The sequence below is a fragment of the Mytilus galloprovincialis genome, chromosome 6, assembly GCF_965363235.1.
Source record: "Mytilus galloprovincialis chromosome 6, xbMytGall1.hap1.1, whole genome shotgun sequence".
NCBI lineage: Eukaryota > Metazoa > Mollusca > Bivalvia > Mytilida > Mytilidae > Mytilus > Mytilus galloprovincialis.
In genome coordinates this window covers 16,293,320-16,314,644 of record NC_134843.1, presented here as the reverse complement: position 1 = coordinate 16,314,644, position 21,325 = coordinate 16,293,320, and positions in this window count along the sequence as shown.

Here is a 21,325-nt window from a genome sequence, read left to right as displayed (position 1 = left end):
TTTTATAATTATACAAAAGTATTTTTGTTTTAAAAAATGACAAATAATTTACAATTTAACAGAAATTATTTTGTCAACATACACAAATGGAAATGGTTTTTCTTTAATGTAATTCATTTTTATTTTTATTCAGGGGAATCGGAAGTTACAAAATGTTAAATTGATCCGACGCATACAGTCCGATATGCGGTTTAAATAGAACAAAAGAATTCGACCTCTTGTGTTTAGAAGGTAGAAAAGTGAAATAAACTTTGTATACGGTTGTCAAGATGTCACAAAAGTTACTTTCCGTAAAGTCATTATAAATATTTGCATTCACGTTGTTTAATTTTCATATTGTACAATTGTTAACAGTGCAACTTGCAAACAATCGTTTTCAAAACGACCATAAGTCAAGCTGTTACGTCATTTAGGGGGTCTCCTTAAAAACTGCTACTTTTTTTTGCCCGACATAGAAAAAATCTGGGGAAAGTTACAAAAATTGAGAAATGAATTGTCAATCGTTTAAGACCATTCCCAAAGTGGCACACCTAAAATTGACATTTGGACGCAGTTTCAAAGTTGGATGTTATATGACGGGGTTTTGTTAATTAATTTACGCATCGAACACACCCGTCCTATATATGTAACATCACATGACTTCTAAGTGATTAAAACTAATTTTTTTTAAATAATATTTGCATGTTTGACATGTTTTTTTCTTAAACAATTACATTTACACCGACAGTCATAATTTCTGTATTATTTAAAAAAGTTTTGTTACACATTTTGTTACATCTTATATAGTTATACAGTAACCCGGATTGGTTGATATCGTTGTATTCCTTTTGTTTGTGTTAACCAATTGTCGTTCGGAATTATTTGTTATACATCATTTATTGATCTTGCAATTTCTTGTAATTTAGATTGCGTCTTATTTCTTTGGTGTCATATTTTGGCTATGTTTGTGTTCGATCATACAGTATAATAAGTCGGTAGTTGCCCGCGAATGGATTTTTTTAAAATTTCTTGTGACTCTTTAAGTCTTATTTGTTGATTGCAGTTGGTTTTTGTTTTGTGTCATGTGGAGATATGGTGTGATTTTGTTTTTCTTTTGATGTGTTTGCATCTTAGATTGGGATTGCACTGAGTTATTTCATGATTTCTTTTGTGCTATATTTTCGATGCATTTTTATTGCCCCACGATAGTAGAGAGGCATTATGTTTTCTGGTTTGTGCGTCCGTTCGTCCCGCTTCAGGTTAAAGTTTTTGGTCAAGGTAGTTTTTGATGAAGTTGAAGTCCAATCAACTTGAAACTTAGTACACATGTTCCCTATGATATGATCTTTCTAATTTTAACGCCAAATTAAAGTATGTACCCCAATTTCACGGTCCACTGAACATGTTAAATGATAGTGCGAGTGGGGCATCCGTGTACTATGGACACATTCTTGTTAGTCTATCTTATAGCGTCTTACAATTGGCTCACTCTATTTTTCTCATACATACTCACTATTACAAGTCAAGTACTATAGTAGTACACCGGTGTCTTCATATTTCATGTTCTACACATACGTATATGTATTACTCGAATGTGAAACATGCAACAATACTCTACCACAGCAAGCCAGGAAACAATCCATCAACAAGGAAGTAAGTTAATCATTTAACTTTAAAGGGGGTATGGTTTTCTTGTCTGAGCGCGACCATTTATTGTTCGCCTCCACCAATCAAATATTTTTTTCTTTCAAAACTTAACACTATAAGGTTTTAGAAGATCAGAATTCATAATAATTGTTTGGTTTTAAATTTTGCCTGACAACAATATTTTTTCGTACGAATTTTGGATCAGACGATATTATTTTGAATGAATCTTACCCCTCACTCTTTTTCACAATTTGAAGTTAAATTTTCGTTCCCGTATGTAAATAACCAGCACAAAGACTTTCATTTTTTTTTTTATACATTTGAAGACTTCCATCGCACTGTTCAAACCAATATTCAGTGGCGGATCCAGAATTTTATATTAGGGGGGGGGGGGGGGGGGGGCTGACTGAGCTAAGGGGAGCTCGCTCCAGTCATGCTTCAGTGATTCCCTATGTTTAATCAAACATATTTTTCCGAATCAAAAATTCAAGTCACATGGTAATGTTTGGGATGCTTAAACCTTTTACATATGTTGTAAGTTGAAAAATGAATATACTAATCTAAAGACCTTTTTTGGGTGTTAACATTAACGGTTGACTATCATATTTTATGTAGAATGTACAACCTGTTTTATTTTAAAAAAAAATGATGATTCTAAAAGATAACGAAAATTAAGCATATGCTCTTTTAACTGTTCTTGAACAGGGCTTCAATTTAAAAAAAAAAGAAGGGTTCAGAATGATGATCAAGTTCTTTGAAGAAGGAGAAAGGGGAAACCAATGGCACTGCTATATCATCTCAGAAATTATATAAATTATTACCATCAGTATTACAAGGCTATGAAGGATGCATTCACATCTCTTCTGTTATGGATACATTTGACAAATTCTGTATATAAAAAAAACAAGTTCCTTTTGTGGCATAACTTTATTCATATAGATTATTTCTCCTACAGATCTTTATATATTGCTTTCTTTAGTTCAAATTGGAATCTCAGATAAGCATCTAGTACTTTAAAACCTCTCCTCTCTGTTCTATGCTTCTGGTCGACATGTGTACTTCAGAATAATTCCTGACTGTCAGATGTATAGCAGAACTTTCACATAACTTCTTGATAAAACTGCTGTCTATCTCCCTTTTCGACACTGCAAACATAAAAATCGAACAGGTAATTAAAGAGGGGGTTGCAACCACATGTTCCCCTTACAAACGGATCGGAACTAAGAGCTCTTTCCCGGATCTGCCACTGGATTTATACATCAGATGCATCACAAAATATAAACATGTTATTAAATATACTAGAATATGAAATAAAGCAAAATATAAATCGAAAATGTTGAATTATAATTTATGTCTACGAAACTCATAGTTCCTACTTAATTGGCCATGTTTTCAAATCATATCAAATGTTTTCATTGGTCTTCACATGTTAGAAAAATGTAGGTTATTGCATATTCTTCAGAGCTGTATCTTGAACTAATGAATTGAAAAAAAGGGGATGGATATACGTACTATACATTTGTCTGTATTTTCAACATATCAAACAAACATGTGAGAAAAATTAGTTTTATAATACGAAATATCTCTCTCATTCTATAAACAGATATTGTAGGATTGTTAAGGTTTTTTGGTGTTTTTAAAAGCCCCCCCCCCCTTTTTTTTTGTAATATACACCACAAAAAAACATTTAGTTAGGATAAAGAACTAATATACGATAGTCCTATAATGTAAGGCTTCAGAGTTTCATTTCATTTACATTCAACATGTTTATCGGATTTTTTTTACTATCATTGTTGAACCGTTATTTTGTATCGGATTTTTTTTAACTACCAATGTCGAACCGTTGAACCGTTCATCATTGATAGTAAACAAAAATGCGATAAAAAATGTTGAATGTAAATGATATGAACCTCCGGTCTTATATTAAAGGACAATATATAAGACTTCTTAGATTCATATCATTTACATTCAACGGTTTTTTCGGAATTTTTTTTACTATGAACCGTTCAACATCAATAGTAAAAAAAAAATCCGATATAAAAACGTTGAATATAAGTGATATGAACCTCCGAAGTCTTATATAATAGCACTACGGTAAATAGAATAATTGAAATTCAGTTAATTGAGTGTGGGAGGCTATTTTAATCAACTTTATGAGTGTGTATTATATAATGTTACAATGTAACAAACCTATCGAACACACCGTGAAAAATAACATTATCTCCCCTGGAAATGCTTGACAACAAGATACAAAGAGCTGCTACCTTTTTTTGCCCTATATCACATAATTATGAAAACACATTACATAGATAGGGAATACTGTGCTTGTGTACACGTTTGAATGTGTAGGTGGCACACTCAGAACGATCGTCTCTAGATTTTTTTTTAAATTCGTCCCGGCCTTTCCGGGTTCACGTAGCAACACGTTTCTTTCCTTTCCAGCTATTCCTGAGTATGAATAAATCGAAAACATGCATGTATCCCAAAGCAACAACTATTAAACAACTCACCTATACCAATGGTGATCGTCTAATTTCTAGCTAATTCTTTTAATCGTACCTTTCTTGACGACACCCATCGTTGTAGCGTCTACCATTGGAGGTAGCGCAATTACATGATTTGACAGGAGAGCGAAATAAACAAGGGGAGCAATTTTATCGAACCGCATTCCGGACTGCATATATAGTAAAATATTTACGTCTTATTGTTTCAACCTTTCAGTAACTGTCAACTGCGTGTATATATAAGAAGTAAATCAACTAGTTAGTACATTCAAATACATCTTGATAAACGAATGATATATGTACTGTTTCATTATTAGTTTTTTAATGGGTAATGAATATGTCTACGGTGTTGGAATATTATCTTTTTTATCAAAAAGACACAAAGCTTTTGACGTATTTAAAAAGCAGTTATTGTGATGAAAAAACTGCGTGTTGGATACTGAAACTTTGAAACAATTAAAGTTCTGTTTTGTATTAACGCCAATTGGAAATTCACGATATTTATACACAGGTCACGTTCTTTTTATTGTTGAATATAACGGTCCATGCACACAATATGTATGATATCCATGTCTTTTTATACAATGACTTGAATTAAATATGTTTGCGAAATTGTTACAGGTATAAAACCGCTTGAATAAAAATTACATGTATCTGCACATAAACCAAAACAATTTATCATATTCATATGGGATTTTTAAAAAAGAAGCTGAATATGTTCTATAGACCTTAATCCAGTAGTTAAGTTTTACTACTCAACTGCGACCAAGCTTCGCGATAGGTCGTGTGACATAATCAGACAAACAAACTTTATTAGATTAACTCTCTAAGGAACGATCGTTTTCATTGGTCAATTCAAACCTTCGACCTCACACCTGCAAAAATAGAACACACGTACTTTAACGTTGAATGGACTGATTAATATTCAGGTAGCTGGTCAAGGTCGTCTAAAAATTCCATCGTCGTATTCGCATACATGATTATAATCACAATTCTAGCTTAATGTGCATGTGAAATTCATTTGTGTTATAATTTTCTGCAATTAATTGGTAGTAAAGTTTAAACTTTAAAATCTTAAGGTAGATGGGGTGTCTAAATTATAATACATAGAATCTTTTAATAATTTGCCAAAATGTAGTTCATATCCTGCTTGTTTAAAAACATTAATAAAAAGAATGGGTCACCGGACTTATTTTCACGCTACAGGTTGTTCAAAATTGTCAAGATTTTGTATAGATTATGCATGGAAAACCCGTTTTTCCGCCATAAAACGCAAACCACACCATAGAATTTTGAGATAAAATATGAGAAGATAGCTTCAATATTATGCTTTCAGATAAGAAAAAGAAAAAATGGGGTCACCGGACTCCTTTTCTTGCTACATGTAAAAATGGGTAAATTCCTAACACATTCTATTGTAAAAGTAACACTATCTGGATTATCTGCCCTTGCATTTGAGTTGCCTCCCCTTATTTGACAAAGTTGGAAAAAAATGAATCAAAGAAAAGGATTCTTATTTTTGTAAAATACAATCATAAATATGATCAAACATGGCATTTTCTATATTATAATGAAAATTCTTACACATGAATTACCTACTACTATAAAAATTTGCACATTTCATCAAAGATCTAGACCTTGTTTTCTAGTATTTCAAAATCCAAGATGGAGGAAGACACCCTATCTACCTTAACAGTTAAAATATTCAATTTAAATATCTCCTCTAAATCAAGGGACGACATCAAAAGTTTAATGTAGGATAAAAAAAACTCAATTCACATATTTTTTTTCATTGACACACCCAAGTTGCTTATCCTGCCTTCTCTTTTACTCAATGGACTCGATGAATTAACGTTGTACTTGAAAAAATGAAACTGTATAGGTTACTACAAACACTTTTCATATTGTTTGCCAAGTTTTAGATATTCTTCATAGAATAGTGATTTTTTCTGATTCCATTAACTTGAAGGAAAAAAATAAATTCCGAAATTGTAAGTAAATTCATAACATGTAACACGCTTTGTTAAGAAAAAATGGAGATGGCAATCATGGCACAGCGGATAATTAAATGAAGTTTATACAAACGATATAATTCATGAGGTTTTGCTATTCTCGGTTGAAAAAACGAACGTAAATTATATATTGTAAATATTAAACTGTTGGTTTTCCCGTTTGAATGGTTTTACACTAGTAATTTTGGGGCCCTTTATAGCTTGTTGTTCAGTGTGAGCCAAGGCTCCGTATTGAAGGCCTTACATTGACCTATAATGGTTTACTTTTATAAATTGTTATTTGGATGGAGAGTTGTCTTATTGGCACTCACACCACATCTTCCTATATCTATGTAAATAGAAACAAACACTGTCTGTATTCATTAAATCATTTAAATGTATTTATAAAAAGGTGAGTTTCATCTTGTAAATACATTTAGTCATCCTTAATTTCTTGATATTTTTTTTATCAGTTTATCATTCACGTTTCGTTTTGTATTTTATTTCAAATACGAATACATACTACATATACTTTAGCGGATTGTTCAACAATGTTATGCAACTCTATTGTTACAGTATAAATTTAAAAAATAAATATTCACCCATTCATAATCGAAAACAGTACATTTATATGTAATAAAGAAGATGTGGTATGATTGCCAATGCCACAACTCTCCACAAGAGACCACAATGACACAGAAATTAACAACTAAAGGTCACCGTACGGCTTTCAATAATGAGCAAAGCCCATACCGCATAGTCAGCAGCTATAAAAGACCCCGAAATGACAATGTAAAAACAATTCAAACGGGAGTTGTTCCTTATAAACTACGACATTTCTCACAAGTATTAATATTCATTTAGTTCCAAACATGCGAAAGAAATAATCTTCACTGAATTCATTCAGGTGCACAAATGATACGATTAGTTATTTTGTTTCTATCTTTGTGGTAGCTACTGTGTGTATGTTTTAGCATGAAAATAATAAAGGAGGAATGTCAGTGCAACCCATCATTAATTATTGTAAAGCAGGATCAGTATTATGAAATACTTTATAAGTGACTACGACATTGTAAGGATTATAACCTATCGTAGGTATGAAAGAAATTAAAAGTGGTTCATTTATTCATCCGTATAAAAGCGGCACATGTATTTTGTTTTATCCTTATATTTCTCATCATGCCGGGTACAAGATAATTGAGTTGCTGCATGCATAAATAACTTAGAACATCAGTATACTTTTTCGACCCCACTATTTGAAGTTAGCAAAACATTTATTTAAATCTTTTGGCCAAAGGTTTGTAAACTATACAAATCATTGTTTTTACGTTCGTAGTAACATAGTAAATTCCATTGTCGGTCACCTGTGTCAATTCACGTGCACACTGACTAGACTGACTACATTGCTGTTGTATTTAAATCTTTCGGCCAATGAAATGAGACGTTACAAGTTGTTTGTTTATGATACGCCAGAATGTTATCAATGAACTATCAAATGCTAAACTTCACTGCATAACAGTATACTTTCTTGTAACAATATACTTTCTTGTAATCCCCCGGTCACAATAGACCAAACTCACAGCGATCGAAAATAAATTCAGATCGAGGTGAGGTCGCTGTATAAGTGGCTTGAAAAGTACCATTTTCGTTGTTTGCTGTTTTCACAATGCTGCATTTCTTTCTTACCAAAATTTTTTAAACGTTGTGTGGTGGTATACATCGTTTGCTAAACGCTACAAAAGAAGAAACAAATGCATCGTTTAATCAGTCTTTACTGACCCTATTTTGAACTTGCACATGTTGTTGGTAAACAGATGTATTCCTATAAGTGAAATCAAATTCGAACCATTCTAAAATATTACAAGAAAGGTAAATGGGATACCTTATAAGGATTTGCCTAGGTCTACATGGCTATAACCGAGAAACCTCTTTTTAGTATTGTAACACATACCAGATATCAATTTATATTCTTAAAATACACATAAGAATCATGCTACAGGCATACAAGTATATATATATGAATTATAAAAAATGTATTCCACAAGGAAAATATGTATCATTCACAGAGTTATACACGCTCTAAATTATTGTAAATGTATGCAAATAGAAAATTGATGAATTACGAAGGATCATTATAAGTTATACTGGATTGGTCCTGGATCCAATTGATTTTAATATATTAAAGGTCGAAGTTAGAAACAAATGTAGCGTGTGTACTAGCAAACGATAAACTGAAGACGCATTTTTAGCGAGTGCATGGTTTGTCAAAGTTAATGTAAACTTCCTAAACATATGTTAGGAACAAATTATCAAAACATGTGCGCGTTTAGTCGTTTGTATCGTTTGTGCTAGAAAGAAATGCATTCTTGGTCTGTGTTGTATGTTTGCCAATTTCACGATCCGTCTAAATCTGTCACGATCCGAATTCATTGCTTTACCATCGTTCTTTCATCTCATTGGCGATCATACCAAGGAAGAAAGGAAGGGATTGAGTTGGGAAACCTATATTTACGAAGAATGAAATATTATATGAGTTGCAATATATACCGTTTGGTTAAACAATCTGTATGTATATCAGATATTGATCTTAAAACAAATATTTAAATTCATTAAAAACAAATTGACTATTATTAATAATAATAGATGTTTATCTTAAGACATGCACATATGCGCATTATTTAACAACTGTGAAACAATAAAATTATGCCTGACAGTTTTCCGACTTATAATAAAGTGCAGATATATCTATCCATTTTTAAAGTTATATCAAAAACAAAAGAATATTTGGTTCAAATAATTTGAAAGCTTGTGTGATTAAACATAAATAGTGTACAGTAGTTAAAAGTTAATATAACGTGTAATCAAAGCAATAGCAAGTCAAATAAATGAATAAATGGATAAAGGTGGTTATTTGTATGATTATATTTTAATACCATTTTATAAAAGATTTAAAGCTAGACATTCTAATTGGTAATACAGGCATCGTTGTGATCCAAGGCTCCGTGTTGATGGTTTACTTTTATAAAATGATACTTATATATGGAGAGTTGTCTCATTGGCACTCATACAACATCATCTTTTATCTAACCCCTATTGTTTATACATATGAACGCTTTATTTGTCATGAATTATATATGTACAAATGCTTATAATCAAATGTTTTGCCAAAATTCCTTAAATTTGTAGTTTTTGAATATATAGTATGCAGGCGTTTGTGATTTGGATACGTGTTATACTGTTATGCAGTGAAGTTTAGCATTTGATAGTTCATTGATAACATTCTGGCGTATCATAAACAAACAACTTGTAACGTCTCATTTCATTGGCCGAAAGATTTAAATACAACAGCAATGTAGTCAGTCTAGTCAGTGTGCACGTGAATTGACACAGGTGACCGACAATGGAATTTACTATGTTACTACGAACGTAAAAACAATGATTTGTATAGTTTACAAACCTTTGGCCAAAAGATTTAAATAAATGTTTTGCTAACTTCAAATAGTGGGGTCGAAAAAGTATACTGATGTTCTAAGTTATTTATGCATGCAGCAACTCAATTATCTTGTACCCGGCATGATGAGAAATATAAGGATAAAACAAAATACATGTGCCGCTTTTATACGGATGAATAAATGAACCACTTTTAATTTCTTTCATACCTACGATAGGTTATAATCCTTACAATGTCGTAGTCACTTATAAAGTATTTCATAATACTGATCCTGCTTTACAATAATTAATGATGGGTTGCACTGACATTCCTCCTTTATTATTTTCATGCTAAAACATACACACAGTAGCTACCACAAAGATAGAAACAAAATAACTAATCGTATCATTTGTGCACCTGAATGAATTCAGTGAAGATTATTTCTTTCGCATGTTTGGAACTAAATGAATATTAATACTTGTGAGAAATGTCGTAGTTTATAAGGAACAACTCCCGTTTGAATTGTTTTTACATTGTCATTTCGGGGTCTTTTATAGCTGCTGACTATGCGGTATGGGCTTTGCTCATTATTGAAAGCCGTACGGTGACCTTTAGTTGTTAATTTCTGTGTCATTGTGGTCTCTTGTGGAGAGTTGTGGCATTGGCAATCATACCACATCTTCTTTATTACATATAAATGTACTGTTTTCGATTATGAATGGGTGAATATTTATTTTTTAAATTTATACTGTAACAATAGAGTTGCATAACATTGTTGAACAATCCGCTAAAGTATATGTAGTATGTATTCGTATTTGAAATAAAATACAAAACGAAACGTGAATGATAAACTGATAAAAAAAATATCAAGAAATTAAGGATGACTAAATGTATTTACAAGATGAAACTCACCTTTTTATAAATACATTTAAATGATTTAATGAATACAGACAGTGTTTGTTTCTATTTACATAGATATAGGAAGATGTGGTGTGAGTGCCAATAAGACAACTCTCCATCCAAATAACAATTTATAAAAGTAAACCATTATAGGTCAATGTAAGGCCTTCAATACGGAGCCTTGGCTCACACTGAACAACAAGCTATAAAGGGCCCCAAAATTACTAGTGTAAAACCATTCAAACGGGAAAACCAACAGTTTAATATTTACAATATATAATTTACGTTCGTTTTTTCAACCGAGAATAGCAAAACCTCATGAATTATATCGTTTGTATAAACTTCATTTAATTATCCGCTGTGCCATGATTGCCATCTCCATTTTTTCTTAACAAAGCGTGTTACATGTTATGAATTTACTTACAATTTCGGAATTTATTTTTTTCCTTCAAGTTAATGGAATCAGAAAAAATCACTATTCTATGAAGAATATCTAAAACTTGGCAAACAATATGAAAAGTGTTTGTAGTAACCTATACAGTTTCATTTTTTCAAGTACAACGTTAATTCATCGAGTCCATTGAGTAAAAGAGAAGGCAGGATAAGCAACTTGGGTGTGTCAATGAAAAAAAATATGTGAATTGAGTTTTTTTTATCCTACATTAAACTTTTGATGTCGTCCCTTGATTTAGAGGAGATATTTAAATTGAATATTTTAACTGTTAAGGTAGATAGGGTGTCTTCCTCCATCTTGGATTTTGAAATACTAGAAAACAAGGTCTAGATCTTTGATGAAATGTGCAAATTTTTATAGTAGTAGGTAATTCATGTGTAAGAATTTTCATTATAATATAGAAAATGCCATGTTTGATCATATTTATGATTGTATTTTACAAAAATAAGAATCCTTTTCTTTGATTCATTTTTTTCCAACTTTGTCAAATAAGGGGAGGCAACTCAAATGCAAGGGCAGATAATCCAGATAGTGTTACTTTTACAATAGAATGTGTTAGGAATTTACCCATTTTTACATGTAGCAAGAAAAGGAGTCCGGTGACCCCATTTTTTCTTTTTCTTATCTGAAAGCATAATATTGAAGCTATCTTCTCATATTTTATCTCAAAATTCTATGGTGTGGTTTGCGTTTTATGGCGGAAAAACGGGTTTTCCATGCATAATCTATACAAAATCTTGACAATTTTGAACAACCTGTAGCGTGAAAATAAGTCCGGTGACCCATTCTTTTTATTAATGTTTTTAAACAAGCAGGATATGAACTACATTTTGGCAAATTATTAAAAGATTCTATGTATTATAATTTAGACACCCCATCTACCTTAAGATTTTAAAGTTTAAACTTTACTACCAATTAATTGCAGAAAATTATAACACAAATGAATTTCACATGCACATTAAGCTAGAATTGTGATTATAATCATGTATGCGAATACGACGATGGAATTTTTAGACGACCTTGACCAGCTACCTGAATATTAATCAGTCCATTCAACGTTAAAGTACGTGTGTTCTATTTTTGCAGGTGTGAGGTCGAAGGTTTGAATTGACCAATGAAAACGATCGTTCCTTAGAGAGTTAATCTAATAAAGTTTGTTTGTCTGATTATGTCACACGACCTATCGCGAAGCTTGGTCGCAGTTGAGTATAGAAATAAGACAAAATATGACACAAAAAAAAAGTCATGTAGTTCTGTGATACACATATAACAGACTCTTTTCTCAGACCCCCCCCCCTTATATACCTAAATATTAAAATATATAGGAAAAGAAAATTTGAGACAAGTGCCTGTGACACATATACTATAATACGTTAAAGTAAAAACATGACAATTTTTTTAAATCTTGAAGTAAGTTTAAGAAAAATAGCCCATGCCTCTTTGCCTTTGATTCTCTGTAGTGGGTATCACTAAAAAAACAAATAGCACAGTGCAGTTTACTTATTAAGTTCCGTTTCTGTGGATGACAGTTGGTGATTGCAAAAGAGGGACGAAGATACCAGAGGGACAGTCAAATATTTAAGCATAAAATGTAGTACGTTATTTATATTGTAAGCTGCATGAAAGTTAGAGTGCATTTGTTTCTAACCCGAAATTTTGTCATCGATGACTATCGTTTAGTAAACGTTAAGCTGCTAGAAACAAATACATCGTTTAATAAACTTTACCGACCCCGCGTAGTCAGACAGAAATAGATTACACTCACACACTGTAAACAAACAGGTAAAAGTGCGGGAAATAAATAACCAGGACTTTATGAAAACAACACGTGCTCGTAATTATTTAAACGACAGATGCAGAAACAAATGTATCGTTTACACGTCTCAACGATAAACGATCAACGACTACGCGACTATTTTGCGCGTACATCGTTTACGTAAACGATGTCAACGTTGACTAAAAAATGTTAGAAACAAATGGATTAAACGACTACGCGCGTAGTCGTTTACATCGTTTAGGTTAGAAACAAATGCGCTCTTGTCTTTGAATAATATTTATTGAAATGAACATTTTCTGTTATTTGTGCATGCCTTAAAATTGTTGTTTATGTTTTTGTATTTAATTTTTATCCCAAATATACATTAAAACAAAGCTTCTGTCATTAACGATTTATTTTATGTATTTCGTTTGGCACATTATAATGAAATAATTTAATACAGGAAGAAGACCTTTAAAAGTTAGTTTAAATTCAAATAAACATGAAGATGATAATCGTTGATTATTTGAAAATCATTGATCTGTTGGTGATAAAATAGGTTAAAAATCACGACATTCAATAGAGTGACTACGTATAAACTCCAAAGCTTCCTTGTGTTAAATAATATTGGTGCAGAATGGGGTAAAGCAAGATCGTGATAAATTTTTCTCGTTCTTAAAATTAGTAAAATTGGGAATGGCAATGGATAATATGTCAAAGGGACAACAACCAGACCAAAGAGTAGATAACTATGGTAGTCGGTTAAGACCATTTCGCGTTTTCGCCCTTCATATTTTCTAGGGCGAAAACGCGAAGTCGAAAACACGAAAAACGCGGAGTCGAAAACGAGAAATATTTTTTTCCCGATTTCGCGATTTTTTACGCTTTCGCCTTTTCGCGATTCTGCGTTTTTTTTTTGCGTTTTCGCCCTAGAGAATATGAAGGGCGAAAACGCAAAATAGCCTTAACCGGCCACCATAGATAACAGCTGAAGGCCACCAAGTATTTTCTTTTAGAAAATCCAGTGGTTTTTTTATGCCCCACCTACGATAGTAGAGGGGCATTATGTGTTCTGGTCTGTGTGTCCGTTCGTCCGTTCGTCCGTTCGTTCGTCCGTTAGTCCGTCCGTCCGTCCGTTTGTCCCGCTTCAGGTTAAAGTTTTTGGTCAAGGTAGTTTTTGATGAAGTTGAAGTCCAATTAACTTCAAACTTGGTACATATGTTCCTTATGATATGATCTTTCTAATTGTAATGCCAAATAAGAGATTTACCCGGTCCACTGAACATAGAAAATGATAGTGCGAGTGGGGCATTCGTGTACTGAGGACACATTCTTGTTTCCTTCACATATCCATTTATAAATTTTGTACCCCTGGAAGCTTAAATATATTTTTCCTTCAAAAAGCTATCTTGCTTTCACAAAAAGGTTGAGGATGATTGAACAATTAGTATTATGACGTATTTTTCGATTTATTACTTATAGAAATGAAGTATTATCTCATTAGAACAAGCCCAATTTCTCTAAGCAACACGAAGCGTTGTTTTTATAAAAAGGATTCAATGTTATGGTGTTGACTGTTTTCAAGCAACTGATTTTTTGTTTTGTTTAAACAATATTTATTGAGATAAATCATCAAAAAAAGAAATGATACAAATGAAGTAAATATTTAGGATTCAGAAACAAATCTATCTTCTTTTATGTATTTTGATTGCGCATTTACTTCATTCATATTTGTTGTTGTTTCCATTGAAATAAAATTCAAATACTCTTGAAAAGTTTGATATTTAACAAAGGAGAGATCAAAGTGGAAAATTAAAAGTCAGCTCTTTTCCCGAAAAGGTTAGTTTTCAACAAATCCGTAGAGTAGACTTTTTGTGTTTTGATCGATTTCCGGTTTTTTTTCTCGATGTGAGTGAAAATAATTGCCATTTTAAAATTCATTGTATCTGTCATTTTTTTTCTGTTTCTTCAAAGCCAAATACATTCATGTTACCAATATGTTCCATTTAAGTCATCGTGTCTATGATTCTTGACGTACGTGAACAAGGAAATAAAATACAACATTTATACTTGATTCACTTCAGAAAATTTTAAAGTTTAAAACAAACAAATTGTGTAAAATTGTCCTTAATGAACAATAACTCCTTAAGGGGTCAATTGACAATTTTGGAAGATCTTACTATGCTGAACATTTTTGCTGTTTACAGTTTATCTTTATCTTTAATAATATTCAATAATAACAAATAACTGCACAATTTCCTTATATCGCAGTCCCACTAGGCCACAATCGCACTACGATCTGTGAAAATATGCAAATTTTGATGATCGTGTTGAGGTCTTCAAGATCGCGATGAGCGTGGCCAACTTTGAACATGTTCAAAACAATCGTGGTGCGGTCGTGGCGAAATCAGGTCGTAGTAGAAGCGTAGTGATAGCGCACTTAGATCGGAGAAAGATCGCAAAGGTCGCTACATACCATCGTAGCGAGAGCATAGCGAACGCGTGATCCTATTCAGAGAGACTGCGCTACGATATCACAGCGACGTTATTACGACCTCACTACGAGCATCACGTTCTCACCGCGACCCAACTACGACTATATACCACGCTGTCCCCGACTATATTGCGATTATAACACGCCCTTGTCGTACTCATCACGCTCTTCTTAAGACCTGACTACGTTCACACTACCACCATCCTTTTCATTGTCAGTTTTACATAAAATATATGAAATCTTTCCAGGTTTTGCTGTGTGTATGTAATTAGGACTTCTTGTCCATTTTCTCTAACGGCTCAACCATGTTTCTCGTTTTTATATAGATTAGACCGTTGGTTTTCCCGTTTCTCAAGAATGGTGTTACACTAGTAATTTCTGGGGCCCTTTATAGCTTGCTGTCCGGTGTGAGCCAATGCTCCGTGTTGAAGGCCGTACCTTGGCCTGTAATGTTTTACGTTTGAAAACTGTTACTTGGATGGAGAGTTGTCTCATTGGCACTTATACCACATCTTCCTATATCTATTGACACATCTGTGTCATCTCTGCTATCGTTCACTAAAATATAGTCATTCGAACTTTATGGACCAGCAATAGGTTTTAATTTAGGTTCGATTGGTCGGTCCGACATCTCTGTTTGATTAGGATTCGTTACTATCAGAGCCCCCCCCCCCCTCCCCCCTGACTCTACATCAACCTCAACCACCACGCCCACGTGTTCTAGTAGATCTTTGTGGCATCACTGTATTGTAATGGAACTGTATTGATATAGAACACGATGTTGACGTTATTGCTGAGAACGTAGTAAGATCACGGTATGAACGTACTTATAATCGTGGAGAGGAACGTGCTATAATCGCAGTAGAAGCGTGGTTAGATATCGTTGCAATCGGATAACTCATGGTATGGTCGTAGCGAGAACATGATGAGCGTATAAAGATCTTGATAAGCGTACTGAGGTCGCAGAACAAGCGCGGTGAGAACGTGGTAATATCGTAGCGGGTCGTTGTAGAAGCGTAATGAGGACGTAGTAGCATCGTGAAAGCTACGAAAATTTTACATTTTATGCCGCTCATACCGCGACCTCACCACGATCTGAATTTATTTTAATTCGCGGTGAGCGTGGTGCGATCGTGATCTAGTGGGACTGGAGCTGTAAATCTACCAATTCTGTTGCAGCAACCTAACCATGGGTTATTCGATTCGTCTGATAATTTCAGGGCTGATAGGTCTTAAACAATTTAACCCCATGTCAAATTTGCTCTAAAAGCTTTAGTTTTTTAGATATATGCCAAAAACTGTATTTGACAAATGTGTTCTATTTAGCCATGGCAACCATGTTTGTCGATAGACCAAAACGTCGGATACAACTTATAAACTAGATACCCTAAGGAACATTTGGTTTACGTTTGGTGGTATTTGGTTCAGTAGTTTTAGAGGAGAATATTTTTTAAATAGTTTACGACGACAGACGACGACGTCATACGACGGACACCAAGTGATGGCATAAGCTCACATGGTGAACTAAAAAGCCAGTCTACGGACATATGATAACATCATGGGTAAAACATGAACTAGAAAAGCCAACAATATCATGAAAACCCTCAGCGAGAACAACTGATCAAAAGTTCACTTAACTGACTCTTTCTTGAAGTAATATCAGCCTTACTGGTGGCTCCAGTTCTCAGGATTTTTTTTTTAAAATTCAAATGCCATAAAAATTACTTTCTAATAATTATTTCCAATCTTTTAAAATAATAAGAAGCGACACAACACTTTTTAAAATATATTATATGTATGTGATAATCCTGTATTCATTTGAAAAGAAAGGCCCGTCTGTATTAACATTTGGATTGTCTTCCCTTGACCAATAAAGTATATGTCATAATATTTATAAACTATCTAGTTTTAAAATTCACTATGAAAGGAACAACAAATGTGATTGGGGAACACAGAAATATTGCCCGATCGGCAATAAAACTATCGCCGCAATTGGACATCCGTTTGGCTATGCATGATGTAAAAGTACACAACATCGTCCGGTTAGAATGGGATGTTAAATCCTAAGCCTTTTGTAAGAAGAGTGTCACGCTCTTTGCACCTTCAGAACTCTTGCAAACACTATTTTGGGGACCCAAAGGAAACATTTTATTGTTCCAGTCTAAATTTACCCGACCTTAGTCCAAGACAGCCTCTATTACAGGATCTATCGGTTGTATATGTGTGTTCTCGGCCTTAACTTGCATGAAATATTTGCCACTGGACGTTAAGCAAGAAACAATCAATTATTAATCAATTGCTAATTATAAATGCTTTATTTTCAACCATACAACGTCTACTCGCTGTTGTAAAAAAAATGCTATAACTCAACATCTATGTTAATGTACAAACATTTATTTGTCAGTTATAGCTTGATACAGCTAAATTTAATAAGCAGTGTCTATGTGACGACACGTCACAAAGTCGAAAAAATAACATTGTAATATGTATTAGATAAAATACAAAGGTACAAGAATCTATAAAGTATCACAATTTGTTTCTATCTTTTCTGGTTTATGAATTTCTAGATATAAAAAAGGGCAAGTTTAAAACCTTTCATTTGATTGCAACTCTTTTCTTTCAAATTCTAACGCTATATACAGATTGAATTACTAGTCAATTACATTGATGATTGATGTTTAACACTATTTTGTATGCAGTGTTTAACCTATAATTATTTGATAAGAATTGATAATTAAAAGAAATATCGTTTGGGCTTTATCAATAGCAATCGCTATGTCACACACCAAAGCATATCTATGTTAATTCCCTAAACAAATCTGGCAAATGTACATGTATATTGTTTATTTATAATTTGTTAGACATAGTATGCATAGGGCATACCTTGGTTAATTAGAAACATCTTGACATTGTACTTGAAAGAAGTATGATTGTGTAATTTCAAAGTAGCAAGGATACATATTTTCTATATCTACAAATCATGGCATATTTATATTTTATACAGAGCATTATTGTTTTCAAATAATATAACAGCAAAGTACACATAATAAAAAGCAGCATTTCCCAATGGAGTGTTTTTATTTACTATTGGTAAGCAGAATGTATAACTATTAATTCGTGTCACATTCGACTCTCTTGAATTAATGCATCCTGCTTAAGCTGCTGTTATCCATATATCGGTTCTATCCTTGCTTCATCAGTTATCGTTTTACTGAGAATTGCCGAAAATATAATTAAAACAGCCTGCAAAAGATGAAGAATATTAACATTGTGTCAGAGATCAAATGTATTCGTTCAGTGTATGTTTTCTTGTTTTTGTTAAAATAAATATATTTTTTTTATCAAGTTAAACATTTTCAATTAATATTGTATACTACTAGTATGTCTTTCTCTGTTGTATTGTTACATTTATATTTCAGGTAAGGGTGGAGGGTGGCGCCTGTTAAAACGTTTAAACTCGCTGAATTTGTTTGCACTTGTCCTAAGTCAGGAACCTGTAGTTCGTTTGTTGATGGGTTTAGACTTTCCGTTTTGAATTTTCCTTAGAGTTTGGTATTTTGTGATTTTACTCTTTGATTGCAACTTTTAATTAAACTTGTTACCTGAAATACAAACATTGATGTAAATCCTAACCCAGCATATAATGGTTTCCCTAACACTTTGTCCCATATGGCCTCAAAACAACCCTATAAATAAAAATTATAGTTTAAACATTTATGAATTTATCGTCATGAACAATACTTAAAATCAAACATTTTGGGAGCAACCATCTAACGTCAAAGGTGAGGGGGGATATGGTTTTGTCTGAAATTTGTTTAGTTTTTTTATGCTAATATTAAATAAAATTACCAATTGTTGTTTTCTTCAAAATTTAACACTATAAGGTATGGGAAAAATCTACATTCACGGAGTATTATTTGTTGTCATTAAATTGGGGGTCAGAATATTTTGTTTATGGAAAAACATAACCATTTCCCCACCCCTTGAGGTAAAATGGTCGTTCCGTTAGTCAGGGATGTATACTTACGTAGGAATACAATATTATCAAATGAAACCTAAAATTAATAGTTGAATGCATAGGAAGCCAACTTTCGTTGAACTATATGAATACAAATACAAATAATTTTTACATCTTCAATCGATTGGCCTAATATTTTGATTGTCCATGGAATCAACTCCTTCTTGTTCTCGAACTATCTTTAAAACACTTGGAAAAGAATATTTAAGATAAATGTAGTAATTGATCTCTATAAAGTTCTCGTTTGAATAAACGTGAACACAATCGATACTGATTGTGGAAATTCAATTCCAAGCATAATTATGTTAACAGTCCTAGCATTACTGATATGTTGCCGATCTTCTACTGTTGTGTGCATATATAACAAGCCAATTTGCTCAGTGCTTCGATACATGCATAGAAAAACAGACATTGGTAGAAAGAAATGTTTTAATATAAAAGTTTTTTAAATCAAGGAGTTATCTCCTTCATACATAGGTCTGATAACTTGTATGTGTTTGGTTATTTTGTCAGTACTTTTCGGTTACATCAGCTCTGTAACGATTTTAGCCTTGATATTAGATATTATGCGTCGAAAAATGCAACTGTTTCGGAAAAAAAACTTGCACATTTAGTGTTATTGTCAATCCCAAGTGGTTATAAACAAAATTCTAAAATTTACCTGAAGGGATACGAGTCAGATACTTTGAAGGCCTTTGAAAAACTTTTAATTTACAGTTGAATGATTATAAATTTTAACATAAATAAATCATATTTAATTGTAAACATATTTTTACTTTTCCAACTACAGACCTGTTCATATATATTCAATCCCTTTTCTGTAGCACATGAAATATCTCCGTCTGTGATCAGAGATTTACAGCATGTGATTGGTGCAGTTATATTTGTTCCATTTGCTATCGGATAACGGTTCCATTGTGGGGCAAAATTATGAAAATCCTTGTAACTATTTACACCGCAACATTCAAACTAAAATAATCAGAGACAATTTATAATATATATATAGTTTATGTTCAAACCTCATTTAAGTTATTTTGTCAAAATTCAATTGACAACTATTGTATTGGTCTTCAGAGCAAAAAAAAAGAAATAACATATGTAACAGACAATGTGCATAAAGACTCTTTTTACGGGTTTTAATTAGGGACTCTCCGTTTTAAATTTTCCTCGGAGTTCAGTATTGTTGTGACTATACTTTTGAGCATATCTTGCACGTTTTTGACCGATTCGAAAAGAAGTGCAGACACAATGTGAACAAAACATGGTTGATCGAATTGACGGACGAACACACGGTGAAAGTAAGAGGTTTCAGACTTTAAGAGTGGTGTTATGCCATTTTCCAAAGTAAAACGAAGCAGGACATTAGTGTTATGTAAATTATCTAAGTTTTAAGTTTTCAAATTATTAAAAATAACTATAAGTACTTCTTTACATCAGTTGGTGTCTGATGGAGACTTGTCTTATTAGTAATTATACTACATATTCATATTTTAACATTGTTAACTTCTATCTTAATTTATCTGGCGGAGAGTTGTGTCATTTGCAAATATACCACATCTTCTTATGTTTATGATATTGACGTTTTCTAAGAAACATTTGCTATCAATAATTTATATTCTCAATATTTCCTTGTATCATGTTTACTAGTATTGTCCCACGTCAGGAGCCTGTAACAGTGTGGTTGTCGTATGTTGCAGTCTATTTTCCTCTAATGTTTAGCACATTTAAAAAAAAATTTTTTTTAATTGTTTTAAATATTGGCGTGATTGAGCCATATATAGCAAGATATACGAAATGAGTTGTTGCATATTGTTGAAGTCTGATCTGTAAACTATGGCCACCTTAATCCCAATCTTTGGTTATTTTTCGAATTGACAAGCATATAAAAAAGAGAATGTGGTATGATTGCCAATGAGACAACTCTCCACAAGAGACCAACATGACACGGAAATTAACAAATAAAAGTTTAGGTCACCGTTTGGCCTTTAACAATGAGCAAATCACATACCGCATAGTCAGCTTTAAAAGGTCCCGAAATGACAATGTAAAACAATTCAAACGAGAAAATCAACGGCCTTATTTAGTTAAAAGAAATATTGAACGAGAAACCAAAAATGTTACACATAAACAAACGACAAACACTGAATTACAG